Genomic DNA, 27,218 nt, shown 5'->3' with positions numbered 1-27,218 from the left:
CACCTCCCGCAACTCGAGAAAATCCAGGAGGTTTTGCCCTCCAGGCGAGATGAGCCCCATTTCCGCTGAGGCTTCTCGAGGCTAATCACATCTAACAACTGGAACTTCCAAAGGGTCCTTCACACCCTTGCTGCAACTCAAGAAATTCCCCGACATACCCGTCTCCACTCGAGAGGAAGCAGGTGTGTCCCGCACACATCCAGGGGAGCCCCGTTTCCGCCTCCTAGCTCGAGATGAGGGATCCTTTCCCTGTTTCGTAGGGAAAGAATTCCCGCCGTTCCCGTCGCATCTCAAGAGGAGGCGCTCTCCACAGGAAAGGCGAGAGGAACTCCAGGGTCGTGCCACCATTCCAAGAGTCCCCCAGATGTGTCAGTCCATTCCAGAGGAACCTGTTTTCCCTGCACTGCCTTGACGTTCAAGCCGAGGATCGACTCCCAACACGTGTGCACGTGGGACAGCCCTGTGGGAAAGCCTCGTGGGAAAGCCTCGTGGGAAAGACTCGAGGGAAAACCATAGATCCTTTGATCCACGCGGCGGACTGCGTGACACTGCTGCTACCGCTCTGGAGGAAAGCGCAAGTGCATGCCCGCATTCGAGACGAGGACTGACTCCCCTGGGGAGACTCCAGAAGTACCCCAAGATCCATGTCAGCACTGGAGAGGAATCCTCAGGTTCCGGCCCCGACTCCACACAAGGTCTTAGGCCCCGGCATCGACGGGAGAGGAATCCCGAGAGGCCCCCGAGGAACTTGCATGGGGACTGGCCTTTCCTGAGGCCACCAGAGCGGTTCCCTGAGGTCCCCGTCGTAAGTCGAGAGCACCTGCCGCAACTCGAGAAAATCCAGGAGGTTTTGCCCTCCAGGCGAGATGAGGCCCATTTCCACTGAGGCTTCTCGAGGAAAATCACATCTAACCACTGGAACCTCCATAGGGTCCTTCAAACCATTGCTGCAACTCAAGAAGTTCCCCGACATACCCGTCTCCACTCGAGGGGAAGCACGTGGGGTCCCGCACACATCCAGGGGAGCCCCGTTTCCGCCTCTTAGCTCGAGATGAGAGATCCTTTCCCTGTTTCGTAGGGAAAGAATTCCCGGCGTTCCCGTCGCATCTCAAGAGGAGGCGCTCTCCACAGGAAAGGCGAGAGGAACTCCAGGGTCATGCCACGATTCCAAGAGTCCCCCAGGTGTGTCAGTCCATTCCAGAGGAACCTGTTTTCCCTGCACTGCCTTGACGTTCAAGCCGAGGATCGACTCCCACCACGTGTGCACGTGGGACAGCCCTGTGGGAAAGCCTCGTGGGAAAGCCTCGTGGGAAAGACTCGAGGGAAAAACATAGATCCTTTGATCCACGCGGCGGACTGCGTGACACTGCTGCTACCGCTCTGGAGGAAAGCGCAAGTGCATGCCCGCATTCGAGACGAGGACTGACTCCCCTGGGGAGACTCCAGAAGTACCCCAAGATCCATGTCAGCACTGGAGAGGAATCCTCAGGTTCCGGCCCCGACTCCACACAAGGTCTTAGGCCCCGGCATCGACGGGAGAGGAATCCCGAGAGGCCCCCGAGGAACTCGCATGGGGACTGGCCTTTCCTGAGGCCACCAGAGCGGGTCCCTGAGGTCCCCGTCGAAAGACTAGAGCACCTCCCGCAACTCGAGAAAATCCAGAATGTTTGGCCCTCCAGGCGAGATGAGGCCCATTTCCGCTGAGGCTTCTCGAGGCCAATCACATCTAACCACTGGAACTTCCAAAGGGTCCTTCACACCACTGCTGCAACTCAAGAAGTTCCCCGACATACCCGTCTGCCCTCGAGAGGATGCACGTGGGGTCCCGCACACATCCAGGGGAGCCCCGTTTCCGCCTCCTAGCTCGAGATGAGGGATCCTTTCCCTGTTTCGTAGGGAAAGAATTCCCGGCGTTGCCGTCGCATCTCAAGAGGAGGCGCTCTCCACAGGAAAGGCGAGAGGAACTCCAGGGTCGTGCCACCATTCCAAGAGTCCCCCCGATGTGTCAGTCCACTCCAGAGGAACCTGTTTTCCCTGCACTGCCTTGACGTTCAAGCCGAGGATCGACTCCCACCACGTGTGCACGTGGAACAGCCCTGTGGGAAAGCCTCGTGGGAAATCCTCGTGGGAAAGACTCGAGGGAAAACCATTGATCCTTTGATCCACGCGGCGGACTGCGTGACACTGCTCCTACCGCTCTGGAGGAAAGCGCAAGTGCATGCCCGCATTCGAGACGAGGACTGACTCCCCTGGGGAGACTCCAGAAGTACCCCAAGATCCATGTCAGCACTGGAGAGGAATCCTCAGGTTCCGGCCCCGACTCCACACAAGGTCTTAGGCCCCGGCATCGACGGGAGAGGAATCCCGAGAGGCCCCCGAGGAACTCGCATGGGGACTGGCCTGTCCTGAGGCCACCAGAGCGGGTCCCTGAGGTCCCCGTCGTAAGTCGAGAGCACCTGCCGCAACTCGAGAAAATCCAGGAGGTTTTGCCCTCCAGGCGAGATGAGGCCCATTTCCGCTGAGGCTTCTCGAGGCTAATCACGTCTAACCACTGGAACTTCCAAAGGGTCCTTCACACCCTTGCTGCAACTCAAGAAGTTCCCCGACATACCCGTCTCCACTCGAGAGGAAGCACGTGGGTCCCGCACACATCCAGGGGAGCCCCGTTTCCGCCTCCTAGCTCGAGATGAGGGATCCTTTCCCTGTTTCGTAGGGAAAGAATTCCCGGCGTTCCCGTCGCATCTCAAGAGGAGGCGCTCTCCACAGGAAAGGCGAGAGGAACTCCAAGGTCGTGCCACCATTCCAAGAGTCCCCCAGATGTGTCAGTCCATTCCAGAGGAACCTTTTTTCCCTGCACTGCCTTGACGTTCAAGCCGAGGATCGACTCCCACCACGTGTGCACGTGGGACAGCCCTGTGGGAAAGCCTCGTGGTAAAGCCTCGTGGGAAAGACTCGAGGGAAAACCATAGATCCTTTGATCCACGCGGCGGACTGCGTGACACTACTGCTACCGCTCTGGAGGAAAGCGCAAGTGCATGCCCGCATTCGAGACGAGGACTGACTCCCCTGGGGAGACTCCAGAAGTACCCCAAGATCCATGTCAGCACTGGAGAGGAATCCTCAGGTTCCGGCCCCGACTCCACAAAAGGTCTTAGGCCCCGGCATCGACGGGAGAGGAATCCCCAGAGGCCCCCGAGGAACTCGCATGGGGACTGGCCTTTCCTGAGGCCAACAGAGCGGGTCCCAGAGGTCCCCGTCGTAAGTCGAGAGCACCTGCCGCAACTCGAGAAAATCCAGGAGGTTTTGCCCTCCAGGCGAGATGAGGCCCATTTCCGCTGAGGCTTCTCGAGGCCAATCACATCTAACCACTGGAACTTCCAAAGGGTCCTTCACATCATTGCTGCAACTCAAGAAGTTCCCCGACGTACCCGTCTCCACTCGAGAGGAAGCACGTGGGGTCCCGCACACTTCCAGGGGAGCCCCGTTTCCGCCTCCTAGCTCGAGATGAGGGATCCTTTCCCTGTTTCGTAGGGAAAGAATTCCCGGCGTTCCCGTCGCATCTCAAGAGGAGGCGCTCTCCACAGGAAAGGCGAGAGGAACTCCAGGGTCGTGCCACCATTCCAAGAGTCCCCCAGATGTGTCAGTCCATTCCAGAGGAACCTGTTTTCCCTGCACTGCCTTGACTTTCAAGCCGAGGATCGACTCCCACCACGTGTGCACGTGGGACAGCCCTGTGGGAAAGCCTCGTGGGAAAGCTTCGTGGGAAAGACTCGAGGGAAAACCATAGATCCTTTGATCCACGAGGAGGAATGCGTGACACTGCTGCTACCGCTCTGGAGGAAAGCGCAAGTGCATGCCCGCATTCGAGACGAGGACTGACTCCCCTGGGGAGACTCCAGAAGTACCCCAAGATCCATGTCAGCACTGGAGAGGAATCCTCAGGTTCCGGCCCCGACTCCACACAAGGTCTTAGGCCCCGGCATCGACGGGAGAGGAATCCCGAGAGGCCCCCGAGGAACTCGCATGGGGACTGGCCTTTCCTGAGGCCACCAGAGCGGGTCCCTGAGGTCCCCGTCGTAAGTCGAGAGCACCTGCCACAACTCGAGAAAATCCAGGAGGTTTTGCCCTCCAGGCGAGATGAGGCCCATTTCCGCTGAGGCTTCTCGAGGCTAATCACGTCTAACCACTGGAACTTCCAAAGGGTCCTTCACACCCTTGCTGCAACTCCAGAAGTTCCCCGACATACCCGTCTCCACTCGAGAGGAAGCACGTGGGGTCCCGCACACATCCAGGGGAGCCCCGTTTCCGCCTCATAACTCGAGATGAGGGATCCTTTCCCTGTTTCGTAGGGAAAGAATTCCCGGCGTTCCCGTCACATCTCAAGAGGAGGCGCTCTCCACAGGAAAGGCGAGAGGAACTCCAGGGTCGTGCCACCATTCCAAGAGTCCCCCAGATGTGTCAGTCCATTCCAGAGGAACCTGTTTTCCCTGCACTGCCTTGACGTTCAAGCCGAGGATCGACTCCCACCACGTGTGCACGTGGGACAGCCCTGTGGGAAAGCCTCGTGGGAAAGCCTCGTGGGAAAGACTCGAGGGAAAAACATAGATCCTTTGATCCACGCGGCGGACTGCGTGACACTGCTGCTACAGCTCTGGAGGAAAGCGCAAGTGCATGCCCGCATTCGAGACGAGGACTGACTCCCCTGGGGAGACTCCAGAAGTACCCCAAGATCCATGTCAGCACTGGAGAGGAATCCTCAGGTTCCGGCCCCGACTCCACACAAGGTCTTAGGCCCCGGCATCGACGGGAGAGGAATCCATAGAGGCCCCCGAGGAACTCGCATGGGGACTGGCCTTTCCTGAGGCCACCAGAGCGGGTCCCTGAGGTCCCCGTCGTAAGTCGAGAGCACCTGCCGCAACTCGAGAAAATCCAGGAGGTTTTGCCCTCCAGGCGAGATGAGGCCCATTTCCACTGAGGCTTCTCGAGGCTAATCACGTCTAACCACTGGAACTTCCAAAGGGTCCTTCACACCCTTGCTGCAACTCAAGAAGTTCCCCGACATACCCGTCTCCACTCGAGAGGAAGCACGTGGGTCCCGCACACATCCAGGGGAGCCCCGTTTCCGCCTCCTAGCTCGAGATGAGGGATCCTTTCCCTGTTTCGTAGGGAAAGAATTCCCGGCGTTCCCGTCGCATCTCAAGAGGAGGCGCTCTCCACAGGAAAGGCGAGAGGAACTCCAGGGTCGAGACACCATTCCAAGAGTCCCCCAGATGTGTCAGTCCATTCGAGAGGAACCTGTTTTCCCTGCACTGCCTTGACGTTCAAGCCGAGGATCGACTCGCACCACGTGTGCACGTGGGACAGCCCTGTGGGAAAGCCTCGTGGGAAAGCCTCGTGGGAAAGACTCGAGGGAAAACCATAGATCCTTTGATCCACGCGGAGGACTGCGTGAAACTGCTGCTACCGCTCTGGAGGAAAGAGCAAGTGCATGCCCGCATTCGAGACGAGGACTGACTCCCCTGGGGAGACTCCAGAAGTACCCCAAGATCCATGTCAGCACTGGAGAGGAATCCTCAGGTTCCGGCCCCGACTCCACACAAGGTCTTAGGCCCCGGCATCGACGGAAGAGGAATCCCCAGAGGCCCCCGAGGAACTCGCATGGGGACTGGCCTTTCCTGAGGCGACCAGAGCGGGTCCCTGAGGTCCCCGTCGTAAGTCGAGAGCACCTGCCGCAACTCGAGAAAATCCAGGAGGTTTTGCCCTCCAGGCGAGATGAGGCCCATTTCCACTGAGGCTTCTCGAGGCTAATCACGTCTAACCACTGGAACTTCCAAAGGGTCCTTCACACCCTTGCTGCAACTCAAGAAGTTCCCCGACTTACCCGTCTCCACTCGAGAGGAAGCACGTGGGGTCCCGCACACATCCAGGGGATCCCCATTTCCGCCTCCTAGCTCGAGATGAGGGATCCTTTCCCTGTTTCGTAGGGAAAGAATTCCCGGCGTTCCCGTCGCATCTCAAGAGGAGGCGCTCTCCACAGGAAAGGCGAGAGGAACTCCAGGGTCCTGACACCATTCCAAGAGTCCCCCAGATGTGTCAGTCCATTCCAGAGGAACCTGTTTTCCCTGCACTGCCTTGACGTTCAAGCCGAGGATCGACTCCCACCACGTGTGCACGTGGGACAGCCCTGTGGGAAAGCCTCGTGGGAAAGCCTCGTGGGAAAGACTCGAGGGAAAACCATAGATCCTTTGATCCACACGGCGGACTGCGTGACACTTCTGCTACCGCTCTGGAGGAAAGCGCAAGTGCATGCCCGCATTCGAGACGAGGACTGACTCCCCTGGGGAGACTCCAGAAGTACCCCAAGATCCATGTCAGCACTGGAGAGGAATCCTCAGGTTCCGGCCCCGACTCCACACAAGGTCTTAGGCCCCGGCATCGACGGGAGAGGAATCCAGAGAGGCCCCCGAGGAACTCGCATGGGGACTGGCCTTTCCTGAGGCCACCAGAGCGGGTCCCTGAGGTCCCCGTCGTAAGTCGAGAGCACCTGCCGCAACTCGAGAAAATCCAGGAGGTTTTGCCCTCCAGGCGAGATGAGGCCCATTTCCGCTGAGGCTTCTCGAGGCCAATCACATCTAACCACTGGAACTTCCAAAGGGTCCTTCACACCATTGCTGCAACTCCAGAATTTCCCCGACATACCCGTCTCCACTCGAGAGGAAGCACGTGGGGTCCCGCACACATCCAGTGGAGCCCCGTTTCTGCCTCCTAGCTCGAGATGAGGGATCCTTTCCCTGTTTCCTAGGGAAAGAATTCCCGGCGTTCCCGTTGCATCTCAAGAGGAGGCGCTCTCCACAGGAAAGGCGAGAGGAACTCCAGGGTCGAGACACCATTCCAAGCGTTCCCCAGATGTGTCAGTCCATTCCAGAGGAACCTGTTTTCCCTGCACTGCCTTGACGTTCAAGCCGAGGATCGACTCCCACCACGTGTGCACGTGGGACAGCCCTGTGGGAAAGCCTCGTGGGAAAGCCTCGTGGGAAAGACTCGAGGGAAAACCATAGATCCTTTGATCCACGCGGCGGACTGCGTGACACTGCTGCTACCGCTCTGGAGGAAAGCGCAAGTGCATGCCCGCATTCGAGACGAGGACTGACTCCCCTGGGGAGACTCCAGAAGTACCCCAAGATCCATGTCTGCACTGGAGAGGAATCCTCATGTTCCGGCCCCGACACCACACAAGGTCTTAGGCTCCGGCATCGACGGGAGAGGAATCCCGAGAGGCCCCCGAGGAACTCGCATGGGGACTGGCCTTTCCTGAGGCCACCAGAGCGGGTCCCTGAGGTCCCCGTCGTAAGTCGAGAGCACCTGCGGCAACTCGAGAAAATCCAGGAGGTTATGCCCTCCAGGCGAGATGAGGCCCATTTCCGCTGAGGCTTCTCGAGGCCAATCACATCTAACCACTGGAACTTCCAAAGGGTCCTTCACACCCTTGCTGCAACTCAAGAAGTTCCCCGACATACCCGTCTGCACTCGAGAGGAAGCACGTGGTGTCCCGCACACACCCAGGGGAGCCCCGTTTCCGCCTCCTAGCTCGAGATGAGGGATCCTTTCCCTGTTTCGTAGGGAAAGAATTCCCGGCGTTCCCGTCGCATCTCAAGAGGAGGCGCTCTCCACAGGAAAGGCGAGAGGAACTCCAGGGTCGTGCCACCATTCCAAGCGTCCCCCAGATGTGTCAGTCCATTCCAGAGGAACCTGTTTTCCCTGCACTGCCTTGACGTTCAAGCCGAGGATCGACTCCCACCACGTGTGCACGTGGGACAGCCCTGTGGGAAAGCCTCGTGGGAAAGCCTCGTGGGAAAGACTCGAGGGAAAAACATAGATCCTTTGATCCACGCGGCGGACTGCGTGACACTGCTGCTACCGCTCTGGAGGAAAGCGCAAGTGCATGCCCGCACTCGAGACGAGGACTGACTCCCCTGGGGAGACTCCAGAAGTACCCCAAGATCCATGTCAGCACTGGAGAGGAATCCTCAGGTTCCGGCCCCGACTCCACACAAGGTCTTAGGCCCCGGCATCGACGGGAGAGGAATCCCCAGAGGCCCCCGAGGAACTCGCATGGGGACTGGCCTTTCCTGAGGCCACCAGAGCGGGTCCCTGAGGTCCCCGTCGTAAGTCGAGAGCACCTGCCGCAACTCGAGAAAATCCAGGAGGTTTTGCCCTCCAGGCGAGATGAGGCCCATTTCCACTGAGGCTTCTCGAGGCCAATCACATCTAACCACTGGAACTTCCAAAGGGTCCTTCACACCCTTGCTGCAACTCAAGAAGTTACCCGACATACCCGTCTCCACTCGAGAGGAAGCACGTGGTGTCCCGCACACATCCAGGGGAACCCCGTTTCCGCCTCCTAGCTCGAGATGAGGGATCCTTTCCCTGTTTCGTAGGGAAAGAATTCCCGGCGTTCCCGTCGCATCTCAAGAGGAGGCGCTCTCCACAGGAAAGGCGAGAGGAACTCCAGGGTCATGCCACCATTCCAAGAGTCTCCCAGATGTGTCAGTCCATTGCAGAGGAACCTGTTTTCCCTGCACTGCCTTGACGTTCAAGCCGAGGATCGACTCCCACCACGTGTGCACGTGGGACAGCCCTGTGGGAAAGCCTCGTGGGAAAGCCTCGTGGGAAAGACTCGAGGGAAAACCATAGATCCTGTGATCCACGGGGCGGACTGTGTGACACTGCTGCTACCGCTCTGGAGGAAAGCGCAAGTGCATGCCCGCATTCGAGACGAGGACTGACTCCCCTGGGGAGACTCCAGAAGTACCCCAAGATCCATGTCAGCACTGGAGAGGAATCCTCAGGTTCCGGCCCCGACTCCACACAAGGTCTTAGGCCCCGGCATCGACGGGAGAGGAATCCCGAGAGGCCCCCGAGGAACTCGCATGGGGACTGGCCTTTCCTGAGGCCACCAGAGCGGGTCCCTGAGGTCCCCGTCGAAAGTCGAGAGCACCTGCCGCAACTCGAGAAAATCCAGGATGTTTGGCCCTCCAGGCGAGATGAGGCCCATTTCCGCTGAGGCTTCTCGAGGCCAATCACATCTAACCACTGGAACTTCCAAAGGATCCTTCACACCCTTGCTGCAACTCAAGAATTTGCCTGACATACCCGTCTCCACTCGAGGGGAAGCACGAGGGTCCGGCCCACATCCAGAAGAGCCCCATTTCCGCTCGTAGCTCGTGATGAGGGATCCTTTCGCTGGTGGCCGGGAAAGAATTCTGGGCGTTCCCGTCGCATCTCAAGAGGAGGCGCTCTCCACAGGAAAGGCGAGAGGTACGCCAGCGTCGTTCCACCATTCCAAGAGTCCCCCAGATGTCTCAGTCCATTCCAGAGGAACCTGTTTTCCCTGCACTGCCTCGACTTTCACGCCAAGGATCGACTGCCACCAAGGTGGCACGTGAGACAGCCCTGTGCGAAAGCCTCGTGGGACAGCCCTGTGGGAAAGCCTCGTGGGAAAGACTCGTGGAAAATCCTGGAGGGAAAGCCACAGATCCCATGACTCACGAGATGGGAAGCGTGACACTGCTGCTACAGATCAGGAGGAAAGCGCACCTGCATGCCCCCTCTCGAGACGAGGACTGACTCCCCTGGGGAGACTCCATAATTACCCCAAGATCCATGTCGGCATTGGTGAGGAATCCTCAGGTTCCGGCCCCGACTCCACACAACGTCTTAGGCCCCGGCACCGACGGGAGAGGAATCACGAGAGGCCCCCTAGCAACACGCATGATGACTGGCCTTTCCTGAGGCCGCCAGAGCGGGTCCCTGATGTCCCCGTGGTAGCTTGAGAGCACCTGCTGAAACTGGGGAATATCTAGAAGCCTCTCCATTCCAGGCGCCATGAGGCCCATTTCTGCTGAGGCATCTCGAGACTAACCACACCTAACCTCTGGAACTTCGAAAGGGTCCCTCACACCTTTGCTGCAACTCAAGAAGTTCCCCGACATACGCGTTCCTCTTCCCATTCTGCCATAATGGTGGTGACATCTGCATATCTAAGTTTATTGCTATTTCTTCCGGCAATCTTGATTCCAGCTCAGGTATCTTCCATCCCAGCATTTTTCATGATGTAGTCTGCATATAAGCTAAATAAACAGGGTGACAATATACAGCCTTGACATACTCCTTTTCCTTTTTGGAACCAGTATGTTGTTCCATGTCCTGCTCTAACTGTTGCTTCCTGACCGTCATACAGATTTCTCAAGAGGCAGGTTAGGTGGTCTAGTATTCCCTTCTCTTTCAGAATTGTGGCTAAAACAACAGTATAAGGACCTTTCCGATGTCAGGCCAAGGAATTGTGTTTCCAGTCATTGAGCCACACCTGATCACTGAGCACAAATTCATGAATCTGTTCCTCAAGGGGGAATGATATTTTTTTTTACACAAACTTAGTTACCTGATTTATTACCTTACCTAATTGTTCCAGCTGCTGTGAAATCCCACCTCCTTACTTGTGGCAAATCTGCTAACACCTGCCTCATTTGGGGTGGGGGGTTCTCCCATAGAAAATTTCATAAGGACAACAACAATGGGAACGTGCAGTTACCCGTAATATGAGTAAGTCTGCCAGAAGCAAGCCCATCCATGTACAGTCAGTCTCTATGATCCATTTTGAAAGAGTCTCTTCAAGAGTTTGGTTGTTTCTTTCCACCATTCCAGAACACTGGGGCCTATATGCTGTATGTAATTTCCACTGATATTTAGAGCTTCACATACCTGTTAATTAACGCGGCTACAAAGACAGGGCCATTGTCGGATTCTATACTGGTTGGAAACCCAAGTCTGGGAATTATTTCTCAAATCAGCGAGCTACTTCATTTTCTTTTTCAGATCAGGTAGGGAAGGCCTCTGCCCAACCAGAGAAGGTACCTACTATTCTAGTAAGTAATGATAACAGGTGACTGCCTTTGCTTCCCCGAAGGGACACTCGCTTTCCCTGCATCCTGAGAACTCCACGTCTCAGCCAGTTGGAAAAGCGCTTCTTGGAGGTCATTATTCAGGGGCAATTTCCCCTGGAGCCCGGGGCCATAGGGAGTGGCTCCACACTCCCAGGGAAAGGCAGAGCCACAGCCACACATCTGTCCCATCCCCTTTGCTCTGTAGGAGAGCTCTAGTGAGCCTAGGTCTGTCAGGAAAATTCTTGGCTCCTATGGGGACACATTCTATGTGTGAAACTGCATACAGGACCGAGGGGCCACAGGGCGCCTGTTTCTCTCGGGGCCGGAGGGGTGGGGGGCCTGAAGCAGTGCGGCCCAGCAACAGCTTCCACATCCATCCAATTGCTCTTTTCTTACCTCTGATAGAACTAGCTTTGTTCCAGCCTTTGGCAATTTGGAGGCAAGCGGGCCCCACTTCCTCCCCAAGGAGGCATGGGACCTACTTTGAGTGGAAAGGCCCCTCACGGAGCTGAACCCAGGAAGGCACCCAGTCATGTCTGACACATTCCTGCATCCTGCTTCTTCATGAGCAATACCGCTATAAGCTAGGAATGTCTTTCCAAGGCTCAGAAAGGACAGGGGAGATGCATGGTGCTGCCTCTGGAATTTCGGTCCTCTGAGCAGACCTGGAGGTCTCCCCTTGAAGAAGCAAACCAGTTTCTTCCAAATACAGGCTTGCAAACACACACTGGGTGGCTGCCTCTTCTTCCCTGAAGGACGATCACTTTCCCCACATCCTGTGAACTCTGCATCCCAGCCTGCTGGAAAAGCGCTTCTTGGAGGTCATTTTTCAGGGACAATTTTCCCTGGAGCCCGGGGCCGTAGGGAGGGCCCCATGCTCGCTGGGAAAGGCAGAGTCACATCCACAGTCTGTTCTATCCCTTTTGCCCTGTAGGAGAGCTCTAGTGAGCCTAGGTCTGTCAGGAAAATTCTTGGCTCCTATGGGGACACATCCTGTGTGTTAACCTGCATATGGGACCGAGGGGCCACAGGGCGCCTGCTCCTCTCGGGGGGTAACCTGAAGTGGTGCGGCCCAGCAACAGCCTGAACATCCATCTAATTGCTCTTTTCTTCCTTCTGATAGAGCTAGCTTTGCTTCTCGCTTTGGCATTTCGGAAGCCAGGGGGAGCCCCACCGCTGTTGTCCTGGGGTCTATTGGAGGTACCAGGTCTACTGGACCCCAGCATGGCACCCGACCCCCTCAGACACACTCCCGCAGCCTCCTTCCCCATGGGCAGGACTGTTCTGACCTAGGAATGTGTTCCCAAGGCTCAGAAAATGCAGGGAGACACACGGCCCTGACTCTGGAACTGAGGCCGTTGGAGCAGGCCTGGAGGTCTGACGTCTGAGACGGCAAACGCTTGCTGCGAGATACAGGTGTGAAAACACACTCTCTGGGGCTGCCTTTCCTTCCTCCAAGGAAGATAGCTTTTCCAGTCTCCTCCGTGCTGAGTCATACAAGGCTGGAAAGGTCTGGCTTAGAGGGCATTTCTCAGCGGCAATGGCCCCTGAGGCCCTGCACCCAGGGAGGGATCCTACCCTCCCAGGGGAAGTCAAAGCAACCTCCAAACAGCTGTTCTATCATGTTTCCTCTGCAGGAGGGAGCTAGTGAGCCCAGGTCTGTCTGGAACGTTCTTGGATCCTGCGGGGAAATCATCCTGGGAGCCCACCTGGATACCAGTCGTAGGGGCTAACATCTGCATTTTTCTTCCTTGGAGCCCTAACGCAGTACAGCCTAGCAACTGCTTGAAAATCCATCCTGTTGCTGTTTTCTTCCCTCTGACAGAGCGAGCTTTGCTCCCCACTTTGGGATTTCAGAAGCAAGGTGGTGGCCTGCAACTCCTTGCCTGGGGTCCATTGGAGGTGCAAGGTGCCCTCGACCAGGTGACCCCAGCATGGCACCTGGCCCCCTCAGACACACTCCCGCAGCCTGCTTCCCCATGGGCAGGACTGCTCTCCCCTAGGAATGTGTTTGCGAGGCCAGGAAACTGCAGGGAGACACAAGGCCCTGATTCTGGAATGGAGTCTGTTGGAGCAGGCCTGCAGGTCTTATGTCTAACAAGCCAAACACTTGCTGCAAGATACAGGCCTGAAAACACACTCTTGGGCTGCCTTTCCTTCCTCCAAGGAAGAGAGTTTTCTCAGCCTCCTGTGGGCTGAGAGTCACACAGGGCTGAAAAGCACTTACTGGGAGATTAGTTTTCATTGGCCATGGCCCCTGAGGCCCTGTGCTCAGGGAGGGCTCCCTCCCTCCCAGGGAAAGTCAAAGGAAGCTCCAAACGGCTGTTCAATCATGTTTCGGAGAGAGTCATTGCCAAGGCAGGTTTATAAGAAGTTCCAGGGTCCCCAAGGAGAGAGGGGTCTAGAATTCTCAAGGAGGAAGAAAGGGCACACTTTTTTCCCTCTACATTCCTTCGGATTACATAACAATCATGCATCCTTCTTGAGGACGGTCTCTGGAAAAACCTTCTGGCTAATCCTGTTATCTTAAAATGTAAATGATGGGAGTAGGTCTAGTGAGTCTTTACAACCTCCAGACATTCTTTTGTTCGTTGTAATAACTTATTGGAGAGTATATAACTCCATTACTAACACTAGCAAGGGGGTACACTTTCTGCCCCTTGTGATGTCTCTGTCAGAAGCTTTCTCTATCTCCTTTCTACTTGAATAAGACTCGATTGCACAAAAGCTCTGAGCAATCAAGCCTCGTCTTGGGCCCTGGATTGAATTCTTCTCCTCCATAAGCCAAGAATCCCAGCATCTTTTCGTGGTTCAGCAACAATATTTCATTTCCTCTGCAGGAGAGAGCTAGTGAGCTTAGGTCTGTCTGGAACATTCTTGGATCCTGTGGGGAAAATATCCTGTGCACACATCTGGATACTGGGCCTAGAGGCCAAAATTCGCATTTCTTTCCCGCGGAGCCCTCACGTGGTGTGACTGAGCAACTGCTTGAAAATCCATCCCATTGCTGTTTTCCTCCTTCTGACAGACAGAGCTAGCTTTGTTCCCTGCTTTGGGATATCTCAACCGAGGGGCCGGTCCATAGCTACTCGCCTGGGGCCCATTGGATGTGCAAGGTGCCCTCGACTAGGTGACCCTAGCATGGCACTCAGCCCGCTCAGACACACTCCCGAGGCTTCTTTCTCATGGGAAGCACTGCTCCAACCTAGGAATGTGTCTGCAATGCTTGGAAAGTGCAGTGAGACACACAGCCCTGACTCTGGAATTGAGGCCCTCAGAGCAAGCCTGCAGCTCTGATGTCTGAGAAGCAAAACACTTGCTGCAAAGAGAGGCCTGAAAACACACTCTCTGTGGATGACTTTCCTTCCTCTAAGGAAGACAGTTTTCCCAGTCTCCTGCTTCCTGCATGTCACACAGCTGGAATGCGCTTGCTTGGATGTCATGATTCAGTGGCAATGACCCCTGAGGCCCTTTGCCCAGGGAGGGCTCCCACACTCATAGGCAAATCAAAGCAACTTCCAAGTGAGTCAGCTCTTCACATCAAGTGGCCAAAGTATTGGAGTTTCAGGTTCAGTATTAGTCCTTCCAATGGATATTCAGACCTGATTTCCTTTAGGATGGAGTGGTTGCGTCTCCTTGTAGTCTAAGCGACCTACAAGCATCTTCTCCAACACCACTGTTCAAAAGCATCAAATTTTCAGCTGTCACTTTCTTTATAGTACATCTTTCATATCCATCCATGACATATGGAAAAACCATAGCCTTGACCGGATGGGTCTTTGTTGGCAAAGCAACGTCTCGGCTTTTTAATATGCTGTCTAGTTTGGTCATCACTTTTCTTCCAAGTCATAAATATGTTTTAAGTTCATGGAGGCAGCCATCACCTGCAGTGATTTCCAAGCCCCCCAAAATAGTCTGCTGCTGTTTCCAATGTTTTCCCATCTATTTGCCATGAAGTGATGAGACTGGATGCAATGATTGTAGTTTTCTGAATGCTGAGCTTTAAGCTAACTTTTTCACTCTCCTCTTTCACTTTCATCAGGAGACTCTTTAGCTCTTCTTCACTTTCTGCCATAAGGGTGGTGTCATCTGAATATCTGAGATTATTGATATTTCTCCCAGCAACCTTGATTCCAGCGTGTGCTTCCTCCAGCCCAGTGTTTCTCATGCTGTACTCTGCATATAAGTTAAATAAGCAGGGTGACAATATACAGCCTTGATATGTTCCTTTTTCTATGTAGAACCAGTCTGTTGTTCCATGTCCAGTTCGAACTGTTTCTTCCTGACCTGCATACAGGTTTCTCAAGAGACAGGTCAGGTGGTCTGGTATTCCCATCTCTTTCAGAATTTTTCCCAGTTTCTTGTGATCCACACAGTCAAAGGCTTTGGCATTGTCAATAAAGCAGAAATAGATGGTTTTTTTTTTTCCGGAACTCTCTTGCTTTTTCAATGATCCAGTGGATGTTGGCAATTTGATCTCTGGTTTCTCTGCATTTTTTAAATCCCTCTTGAACATCTGGAAGTTCACAGTTCATGTGAACTTGGAGAATTTTGAGCATTACTTTACTAGTGTGTGAGATGAGTGCAATTGTGCAGCAGCTTGAATAGTGTTTGTCATTGCCTTTCTTTGGGATTGGAATGAAAACTGACCTAATGACTAGATGTTTTCAATTGCATATGCTGAAAGAACTGGGTGTGCAGTTTTGAAGGAAAAAAAAAATCATTTTAACCCATTTTCTCTGAAGTGCAAGGCATATCATGGCCATCCCTGAATCATAAAGTCACCTTTTCTTTATGTAGTCATAGTTTCATGCCTAAATTATAGGCCAACTCGTGCTCAACTTGACTCTGATGTCAGGGGCAGATCAACTGATAAAAATCTTGGATTGTCCCTCTGGAGGAAAGTGAGATCTTGGTCCCACGAGAAGAATCTGAAGGGTTAAGGGAACTTGCAAGAGTGGGGAAAGCTTAGTCCATCCTACATGTACCAAAATCTTAAATAAGGCTTATTTACTTTACCGAAGTAAAAAAACAGATGATGAAAACAATTATAAATCAATGAAAGGTAGAGAAACTCATAGTCTGTGATCAAAAATTGCATTCTAAGAAAACTTAGTTCTCTTAACCTAGAGAGGAGACTAAATTCCATCTGGTAGCAGCTTACCAGAAGACAAGCAAACAAACAAACAAATTATCAGTAAGCTTAAAAAAAGTATTTTCCATGTATCTTGAAGTAGCAGTATTTCTGCAAAGGCATCAGTGTGAAACCACAGAGGACATGGTTAAAACCTGACGAAATAGAAATTGACAATGTCATCTGGTCACTGCTGCGACTTGAAATGCTTTAATATGATAACTAGAATGATAACTGACAGCATTTGACCAGGACATATCAGATTTTCACGGATGTCATATCATTTCTAGGATATCTATATTAGGAACTGAAGGAATCTTTGAACCTAGGAAAGAAAACAACAGTCTCAAAGGCCCTTGCTGAGTCATCTAGCAGCAAGGAATGTCTTTGCAAGGATCGCAAAGTGAAGGGAAGATACACCGACCTGCCTCTGCAACTTCGGTCCTCTGAGCAGATCTGGAGGTCTCCCTTTGTATAAGCTAACCTGTTCCTTCCAAATAGAGGTTTGCAACACAAAACAAGTGGCCGCCTATTCTTCCCCGAAGGAGGCTCTCTTTCCCCACATCCTGCAAACTCCCTTTCCCAGCCTCCTGGAAAAGTGCTTCTTGCAGTTCCTTTCAGAAAATCCTATGGACAGAGAAGCCTGGTAGGCTGCAGTCCATGGGGTCGCTGAGGGTCGGACACGACTGAGCGACTGCACTTTCATTTTCACTTTCATGCATTGGAGAAGGCAATGGCAACCCACTTACTGTTCTTGCCTGGAGAATCCCAGGGACGGGGGAGCCTAGTGGGCTACCGTCTATGGCGTCGCACAGAGTCGAACACGACTGAACCAACTTAGCAGCAGCAGCAGCAGCAGCAGCAGCAGCAGCAGCAGCAGCAGCAGCAGTTCCTTTCTTAGGGGCAGTTATCCCTGAGATTGGGACCTGGAAAGGCAGAGCCACCTCCACACACACATCTTTTCTGTCCCCTTTCCTCTGGAGGAGAGCTCTAGTGAGCCTAGGTCTGTCAGGAAAATTCTTGGCTTTGACGGGATCACACCCGGTGTGTGAACCTGCATACCCGACCTAGGGGCCACAGGGCACCTGTTTTGCTCGAGTGGGTCCTGGAGGGGTGCAGCATAGCAAGAGCTTAAAGATCCATCCAATTTGTCTTTCTTTTACCTCGGAGAGAACGAGTTTGCTCCACCTCCACCCTTTGGCAGTGTGGAGGGAAGAGGGCACAACCCTCTCCCAAAGGGGACATAGGGCCTACCAGGAGAGAAAGGCCCCTTGAGGAGCTGAGCCCAGGTAGGCAGCCAGTGATGTCAAGCACACTCCCGCTGCTTGCTTCTTCATGGGCACTCCGACAATCTGCTAGGAATGTCTTGGCAAGGATCTCAAAGGGAAGGGGAGATACATGGCCCTGTCTCTGGAACTTCAGTCCTCTGAGCAGATCTGGAGGTCTTGAGTTGTATAAGCAAACGTGTTCCTTCCAAATAGAGGCTTGCGAACACACCCCCGGTGGTTGCCTCTTCTTCCCCGAAGAAGTCTTTCTTTCCCCACATGCTGCGAACTCCCTGTCCCAACCTCCAAGATTAGCGCTTCTTGCCATTCCTTTCTTAGAGGCAGTTATCCCTGAGCTTGGGGCCGTAGGGAGTAGCCCCACACTCACAGGGAAAGGCAAAGACTCCTCCATACATCTCCTCTATCCCCTTTGCTCTGGAGGAGAGCTTTAGTGAGCCTAGGTCTTTCAGGAAAATTGTTGGCTTGGACAGGATCTCACCCTGTTTGTGAACCTGCATACCCAACCGGGGGCCACAGAGCACCTGTTTCAGTAAAGTGGGCCCTGAAAGGGTGCAGCCTAGCAAGAGCTTGAAAATCCATTCAATTGCTGTTTTTGTACCTCTGACAGAGCGAGCTTTGCTCCACCCTTTGGCAGTGTGGAGAAAAGAGGCATGACACCCTCCCCAAGGGGACATGGGGCCTACTTCGAGAGGAAAGGCCCCTTGTGGAGTTGAGGCACACAGTCGTGTCAAACACACTCCCACTGCTTGCTTCTTCATGGGCACTCCCGCTATCAGCTAGGAATGTCTTTGCAATGATCACAAAGGGAAGGGGAGATACACAGCCCTGCCTCTGGACCTCCGGTGCTCTGAGCAAATCTGGTCTCCCGTTGTTGGTCAAGTTCAAGTTCAAGGTCAAGGTCAAGTTCAAGTTCAAGGTCAAAGTCGAGGTCAAGTTCAAGTTCAAGGTCAAGGTCAAGGTCAAGTTCAAGTTCAAGGTCAAGGTCAAGGTCAAGGTCAAGTTCAAGTTCAAGTTCAAGGTCAAGTTCAAGTTCAAGGTCAAAGTCAAGGTCAAGTTCAAGTTCAAGTTCAAGGTCAAAGTCAAGGTCAAGTTCAAGTTCAAGTTCAAGGTCAAGTTCAAGTTCAAGTTCAAGTTCAAGTTCAAGGTCAAGTTCAAGTTCAAGTTCAAGTTCAAGTTCAAGGTCAAAGTCAAGGTCAAGTTCAAGTTCAAGTTCAAGGTCAAAGTCAAGGTCAAGTTCAAGTTCAAGTTCAAGGTCAAGTTCAAGTTCAAGTTCAAGGTCAAGGTCAAGTTCAAGTTCAAGGTCAAAGTCAAGTTCAAGTTCAAGGTCAAAGTCAAGGTCAAGTTCAAGTTCAAGTTCAAGTTCAAGGTCAAGGTCAAGTTCAAGTTCAAGTTCAAGTTCAAGTTCAAGGTCAAAGTCAAGGTCAAGTTCAAGTTCAAGTTCAAGTTCAAGTTCAAGGTCAAAGTCAAGGTCAAGGTCAAGTTCAAGTTCAAGTTCAAGTTCAAGTTCAAGGTCAAAGTCAATGCCCACAGGAAGATGTGAGGATAAAGGGCCTCATCCCAGCACAGCACCCGCTCCCACCGGCCCCTGACTCCCGCAGCACGCCCCCTAAAACAACACTGTCTTCCCAGAAAAGAGAACGGAGAAGCCATGTGTGTGCCAAAGGAGCAAGATGAACGAACGATGCAACGCCCTCCAACTTTGGGCACACCTGACGCCTGGGAACCCCGGGCCCGGCCGATGGGTCCCCGCCGTTCTCGGGCGGGAGCGGGGGTCGACACGTGGGCCGAGAGCCCTTGCCCGGGCCACCCGCAAATCCCCTGAGACGTGATCCGACCCCAGGGACCGAGGGCAAACGTACCGCTTGAGGTGCTGGAGGAGCTGGACGAAGCCATGGTGGGAGAGGCACACAGGAGCGCTGCAGACTGCTGGCCGAGTGGGCGGGGACCCAGCAGCCCAGGACTCTGGAGAGCGGGAGGCGTCTCCACCCCCATTGACGTCAATAGGGTTTGGGTGCGTAGATGGAGGGGGCCGCCCCTGGCCTCTTTCCAAGCAGAGACCCTGGACGGAGTCCCGTGGAGTGAGTGGGCTTTTCCCGGGCACAGCTGTGCCCCGGACCGCCAAGATCCCCGTTGGGGTGGGTGGGCAGTTCGGGGGCTTTGGTTTGTGGCCCTCCCTCGCAGCGGATGGTGGGATCAACCCCGGGTGGATCAATCAGGGGCCCTCAGCAGTGCCAAGGGAGCTCACCGCCCAGGAAACGCCCCCTAGGTCCCTTTGAATTGGCCGCCCACGCCCCCTTTCCGAGCCTGCCTTGTTCTGGGGTTTCCCACCTTTTCACATACCACAGGTCCCTGGGCCTGGACTGTCCCCCGCTGGCTCCTCCGAGGCATTCCGGGACAACGGACGCTCTCTCCAGCGCCTCCACCTAGATCCCACGCTGTCCTCGCCTCCATATGCCACCTGCGCCTCCCCAACTCCTCCGTGGGCTCCTGGCGTCCTTTCCCTACAGCAGTCCCAGAGCACCAGCCCCGAGGGCTTTGAGTTGCCTGGAGCCCAAGGCTCCGGCCAGAGACCTGAGGGGCCAGCGTCTGGACCGGCAGCTAATGCCATTAGGGGCTTTTCTCATGTGGAGCCTGAGGCCAACATCCGTGGCAACCCCCAAGCGCGAATGCCCCGGAGATACACGCCCAAGGGGACAGTGTACCCCCTATGTGGGGAAGGAGGTTCCTGTTTTCCCAGCACTGCATGGTGGCACGTGGAATAGCCCTGTGGGAAAGCCCATGGAAAAGCCTCGAGGGAAAGACACAGATCCCTTGATCCACAAGACGGGAAGCGAGACACTGCTGCTACTGCTCAGGAGGAAAGCACACCTGCATGACCCCACTCGAGACGAGGACTGACGCCCCTTGGGAGACTCCAGAAGTACGCCAAGATCCATGTGAGCACGGGAGAGGAATCCTCAGGTTCTGGTCCGACTCCACACAAGGTCTTAGGCGCCGGCATCGACGGGCGAGGAATCCTGAGAGGCCACCGAGCAACTCGCATGGGGAATGACCTTTCCTGAGGCCAACAGAGCGGGTCCATGAGGTCCCCGTCGTAAGTCGAGAGCACAAGCCGCAACTCGAGAAAACCAGGAGGTTCCCCCCTCCGGGCGAGATGTGGCCCATTTTGGCTGAGGCGTCTCGAGGCTAATCACATCTAACCTCTGGAACTTCCAAAGGGTCCTTGACACCCTTACTGCAACTCAAGAAGTTCCCCGACATACCCGTCTCCAGTCGAAAGAAAGCACGGCGTTCGGCCCACATCCAGAGGAGCCCCGTTTCCACCTCGTAGCTCGAGATGAGGGATCCTTTCCCTGCTTGGTCGGGAAAGAATTCCCGGCGTTCCCGTCGCATCTCAAGAGCAGGCACTCTCCAAAGGAAAGGCGAGAGGAACTCCAGGGTCGTGCCACCATTCCCAGAGTCCCCCAGATGTCCCAGTCCATTCCTGAGGAACCTCCTTTCCCTGCACTGCCTCGACTTTCACGCCGAGGATCGACTCACACCAGGGTGGCACGTGAGACAGCCCTGTGGGAAAGCCTCGTGGGAAAGCCTCATGGGAAAGCCTCGAGGGAAAGCCACAGATCCCATGATCGACACGACGGGAAGCGTGACACTGCTACTACAGCTCGGGAGGAAAGCGCACGTGCATGCCCCCTCTCGAGACGAGGACTGACTCTCCTGGGCAGACTCCAGAAGTACCGCAAGATCCATGTCAGCACTGGAGAGGAATCCTCAGGTTCCGCCTCCGACTCCACACAAGGTCTTAGGCCCCGGCATCGAAGGGAGAGGAATACCGAGCGGCCCCCGAGCAACTCGAATGGGGACTGGCCAGTCCTGAGGCCACCAGAGCGGGTGCCTTAAGTCACCGTCGTAAGACGAGAGCACCTGCCGCAACTCGAGAAAATCCAGGAGGTACTCCCCTCCAGGCGAAATGAGGCCCATTTCCGCCGATGCTTCTCGACACTAATCACAACTAACCTCTGGAACTTCCAAAAGGTCCTTCACACCCTTGCTGCAACTCAAGAAGTTCCCCGACTACCCCTGTCCACTCTAGAGGAAGCACAATGGTCCCGCCCACATCAAGAGGAGCCCCGTTTCCGCATTGTAGTTCCAGATGAGGGATCCTTTCCCTGCTTGGTCGGGAAAGAATTCTGGGCGTTCCTGTCGCATCTCAAGAGGAGGCGCTCTCCACAGGAAAGGCGAGAGGAACTCCAGGGTCGTGCCACCATTCTCAGAGTCCCCCAGATGTCCCAGTCCATTCCAGAGGAAGGTGTTTTCCCTCCACTGCCTCGACTTTCACGCCGCAGATCGACTCACACCACGGTGGCACATGGGACAGCCCTGTGGGAAAGCCTCATGGGAAAGCCTTGTGGGAAAACCTCGAGGGAAAGCCACAGATACCATGATGCAGTTGATAGGAAGCGTGACACTGCTGCTACAGCTCTGGAGGAAAGGGCACGTGCATGCCCCCATTCGAAACGAGGACTTACTTCCCTGGGGAGACTCCAGAAGTACCCCAAGATCCATGTCAGCACTGGAGAGGAATCCTCAGGTTCCGGCCCCGACTCCACACAAGGTCTTAGGCTCCAGCATCCAAGGGAGAGGAATCCCGAGAGGCCCGCGACCAACTCACATGGGGACAGGCCTTTCCTGAGGCCACCAGAGCGGGTCCCTGAGGTCCCTATCATAAGTACAGAGCACCTGCCACAACTCGAGAAAATCCAGGAGGTTTTGCCTTCCAGGCAAGATGAGGCCCATTTCCGCTGTTCCTTTTGAAGGCTACTCACACCTAACCTCTGGAACTTCCAAAAGGTCCTTCACACCCTTGCTGCAACTCAAGAAGCTCCCCGACATACCCGTGTCCACTCGAGAGGAAGCACGCGGGTCCTGCACACATCCAGAGGAGCCCCGTTTCCGCCTCCTAGCTCGAGATGAGGGATCCTTTCGCTGCTTGCCCGGGAAAGATTTCTGGGCGTTCCTGGCGCATCTCAAGAGGAGGCGCTCTCCACAGGAAAGGTGAGAGGAACTCCAGGGTCGTTGCGCCATTCCGGAGTCCCCCAGATGTCTCAGTCCATTCCAGCGGAACCTGTTTTCCCTGCACTGCCTCGACTTTCACGCCGAGGATCGACTCCCACCACGGTGGCACGTGGGACATCCCTGTGTGAAAGCCTCGTCAGAAAGCCTCGTGGGAAAGCCTCGAGGGAAAGCCTCGAAGGAAAGCCAGAGATCCCTTAATCCAGGTGATGGGAAGCGTGACACTGCTGCTACCGCTCTGGAGGAAAGTGCACGTGCATGCCCCTATTCGAGACGAGGACTTACTCCCCAGGGGAGACTCCAGAAATACCCCAAGATCAATGTCAGCACTGGAGAGGAATCCTCAGGTTCCGGCCCCGACTCAACACAAGGTCTTAGGCCCGGGCATCGAAGGGAGAGGAATCCCGCGAGGCCCGCGAGCCACTTGCATGGGGACTGGCATTTCGTGAGGCCACCAGAGCAGGTCCCTGAGGTCCCCGTCGTAAGTCGAGAGCACCTGCCAAAACTCGAGAAAATCCACGAGGTTTTGCCCTGCAGGCGAGATGAGTCCCATTTCCGCTGAGGCTTCTCGAGGCTAATCACATCTAACCTCTGGATCTTCCAAAAGGTCCTTCACACCCTTGCTGCAATTCAAGAAGTTCTCCTACATACCCGTCTCCACTCGAGAGGAAGCAAGAGGGTCCCGCCCACATCCAGAGGAGCCCAGTTTCCGCCTTGTAACTGGACATGGGGGATCCTTTCCCTGCTTGGTCGGGAAATAATTCCTGGGTTTCCCGGCGTATCTCAAGAGGAGGCACTCTCCACAGGAAAGGCGACAGGAACTCCAAGGTCATGCCACCATTCCCAGAGTCCCCCAGATGTCTCAGTCCATTCCAGAGGAACCTGTTTTCCCTGCACTGCCTTTACTTTCACGCCGAGGATCGACTCACACCACAGTGGCACGTGGGACAGCCCTGTGGGAAAGCCTCGTGGGAAAGCTTCGTGGAAAATCCTTGAGGAAAAGACACAGATCCCATGACTGACGCGACGGAAAGCATGATACTGGTGCTACAGCTCGGGAGGAAAGCACACGTGCATGCACCCTCTCGAAACGAGAACTTACTCTCCTGGGGAGACTCCCGAAGTACCGCAAGTTCCATGAGAGCACTGGAGAGGAATCCTCAGGTTCGGGCCCCGACTCCACACAAAGTCTTAGGCTCTGGCATCGAAGGGAGAGGAATCCCGAGAGGCCCGCGAACAACTCGCAATGGGACTGGCCTTTCCTGAGGCCACCAGAGCGGGTCCCTGAAGTCCCCGACCAAAGTCTAGAGCACCTACCGCAACACGAGAAATTCCGGAGGATTTGCCCTCCAGGCCAGATGAGGCCCATTTCCGCTGAGGCTTCTCGAGTCTAATCACACCTAACCTCTGGAATCTCCAAAAAGTCCTTCACACCCTTGCTGCCACTCAAGAGTTCCCCGACATACAGTCTCCATTCGAGAGGAAGCACGATGGTCCCGCGAACATCCAGAGGAGCCCCGTTGCCGCGTCGCAGCTCGAGATGAGGGATCCTTTCCCTGCGTGGTCGGGAAAGATTTCCCGGCGTTCCCGTCGCATCTCAAGTGGAGGTGCTCTCCACAGGAAATGGGAGAGGAACTCCAGGGTCGTGCCAACATTCCCAGAGTCCCCTAGATGTCTCAGTTCGTTCCAACGGAACCTGTTTTCCCTGCACTGCCTCGACTTTCATGCAGAGGATCGACTCACACCAAGGTGGCACGTGGGACAGCCCTGTGGGAAAGCCCTGTGGGAAAGCCTCGTGGGAAAGTCTCGAGGGAAAGCTACAGATCCCTTGATCCAGGCGATGGGAAACGTGACACTGCTGCTACAGTCTTGAGGAAAGATCACGTGCATGCGCCCATTCCAGACGAGGACTTACTCCCCTGGGGAGACTCAAGAAGTACCCCAAGATCCATGGCAGTACTGGAGAGGAATCCTCAGGTTCCGGGCCCGACTCCACACAAGGTCTTAGGCCCCGGCATCGACGGGAAAGGAATCCCGAGAGGCCCCCGAGCAACTCGCATGCGGACTGTCCTTTCCTGAGGCCACCAGAGTGGGTCCCTGCGGTCCCCGTCGGAAGTCGAGTGCACCTGCCGCAACTCGAGAAAATCCAGGAGGTTTTACTCTCCAGGCGAGATCAGGCCCATTTCCAGTGAGGCTTCTCGAGGCTAATCACACCTAACCTCTGGAATTTCCAAAAGGTTCTTCACACCCTTGCTGCAACTCAAGAAGTTCCCTCACATACCCGTCTCCACTCTAGAGGAAGCACGAGGGTCCCGCACACATCCAGAGGAGCCACGTTTCCGCCTCGTAGCTCGAGATGAGGGATCCTTTCGCTGCTTGCCCGGGAAAGATTTCTGGGCGTTCCTGGCGCATCTCAAGAGGAGGCGCTCTCCACAGGAAAGGTGAGAGGAACTCCAGGGTCGTTGCGCCATTCCGGAGTCCCCCAGATGTCTCAGTCCATTCCAGCGGAACCTGTTTTCCCTGCACTGCCTCGACTTTCACGCCGAGGATCGACTCCCACCACGGTGGCACGTGGGACAGACCTGTGGGAAAGCCTCGTGGGAAAGCCTCGAGGCAAAGCCACAGATCCCTTGATCCACGCGACGGGAAGCGTGACATTGCTGCTGCCACTCTGGAGGAAAGCGCACGTGCATGCCCCCATTCGAGATGAGGACTTACTCCCCTGGGGAGACTCCAGAAGTATCCCCAAGGTCCATGTCAGCACTGGAGAGGAATCCTCAGGTTCCAGTCCCGCCTGCACACAAGGTCTTAGGCCCCGGCATCAAAGGGAGATGAATCCCAAGAGGCCCCCGAGCAACTCGCCTGGGGACTGGCCTTTCCTGAGACCACCAGAGCGGGTCTCTGAGGTCCCCGTCATAAGTCGAGAGCACCTGCCACAACTCGAGATAATCCACGAGGTTTTGCCCTCCAGGCGGGATGAGGCCCATTTCCGCTGAGGCTTCTCGAGGCTAATCACACCTAACATCTGGAACTTCCAAAAGGTCCTTCACACCCTTGCTGCAACTCAAGAAGTTCCCCGACATCCCTGTCTCCGCTTTAGAGGAAGCACGAGGGTCCCGCCCACATCCAAAGTAGCGCCGTTTCCGCCTCGTAGCTCAAGATGAGGATTCCTTTCGCTGCTTTGTCGGGAAAGAATTCTGGGCATTCCCGTCCCATCTCAAGAGAAGCCGCTCTCGACAGGAAAGTCGAGAGGAACTCAGGCGTCATGCCACCATGCCAAGAGTCCCCCAGATATCTCACTCTATTCCAAAAGAACCTGTTTTCCCTGCACTGTCTCGACTTTCGCGCCGAGGATCCACTCCCATCAAGGTGGCACGTGGGACAGCCCTGTGGGAAAGCCGCGTGGGAAAGCAGCGAGGGAAAGCCACAGATCCCTTGATCCTCGCGACAGGAAGTGTGACACTGCTGCTACAGATCGGGAGGAAAGTGCACGTGCATGCCCCCATTCGAGACGAGGACTTACTCCCCTGGGGATACTCCAGAAGTACCCCAAGATCCATGTCAGCACTGGAGAGGAATCCTCAGTTTCCGGCGCCGCCTCCACTCAAGTTCTTTGGCGCCGGCATCGAAGGAAGAGGAATCCCGAGAGGCCCGGAGGAACTCACATGGGAACTGGCCTTGCCTGAGGCCACCAGAGCGTGTCCCTGAGTTCCCCGTCGTAAGTCGAGAGCACCTTCCAAAACTCGAGAAGATCCAGGAGGTTTTGCCCTCCAGGCGAGATGAGGCCCATTTTCGCAGAGGCTTCACAATGCTAATCACATCTAAGCTCTGGAATTCCAAAAGGTCCATCACACCCTTGCTGCAAATCAAGAAGTTCCCTGACATACCCGTCTCCACTATAGAGGAAGCACGAGGGTCCCGCCCACATCGAGAGGAGCCCCGTTTCCGCCTCGTAGCTTGAGATGAGGGATTCTTTCCCTGCTTGGTCGGGAAACAATTCTGGGCATTCCCCTCGCATCTCAAGAGGAGGCGCTCTCCACAGAAAAGGCGAGAGGAACTCCAGGGTCGTGCCACCATTCCAAGAGTCCCCCAGAAGTCTCAGTCCATTGCAGAGGAACCTGTTTTCCCTGCACTGCCTCGACTTTCACGGTGAGGATCGACTCCCACCATGGTGGCACGTGGGACAGCCCTGTGGGTAAGCCTCGTGGGAAAGTCTCGAGGGAAAGCCACAGATCCCTTGATCAAGGCGAAGGGAAGCATGACACGGCTGCTGCCGATCTGGAGGAAAGCACACGTGCATGCCCCCATTCGAAACGAGGACTTACTCCCCTGGGGAGACTCCAGAAGTACCCCAAGATCAATGTGAGCACTGGAGAGGAACCCTCAGGTCCCGGACCTGACTCCACACAAGGACTTAGGCCCTGGCATCGAAGGTAGAGGAACCCCGAGAGGCCCCCGAGCAACTCGCATGGGGACTGGCCTTTCCTGAGGCCACCAGAGCGGGTCCCTGAGGTCCCCGTCGTGAGTCGAGAGCACCTGCCGCAACTCGAGAAAATCCAGGAGGTTTTGCCCTCCAGGTCAGATGAGGCCCATTTCCACTGAGGCTTCTCAAGGCTAATCACATCTAATCTCTGGAACTTCCAAAAGGTCCTTCACACCCTTGCTGCAACTCAAGAAGTTCCCGGACATCCCGGTCTCTACTCTAGTGGAAGCATGAGGGTCCCACTCACATCCAGAGGAGCCCCGTATCCACCTCGTAGCTCGAGATGCGGGATCCTTTCC

This window comes from Ovis canadensis, chromosome 24, assembly GCF_042477335.2.
Source record: "Ovis canadensis isolate MfBH-ARS-UI-01 breed Bighorn chromosome 24, ARS-UI_OviCan_v2, whole genome shotgun sequence".
NCBI classification, from domain to species: Eukaryota; Metazoa; Chordata; class Mammalia; order Artiodactyla; family Bovidae; genus Ovis; species Ovis canadensis.
This window is presented reverse-complemented; position numbering follows the sequence as displayed.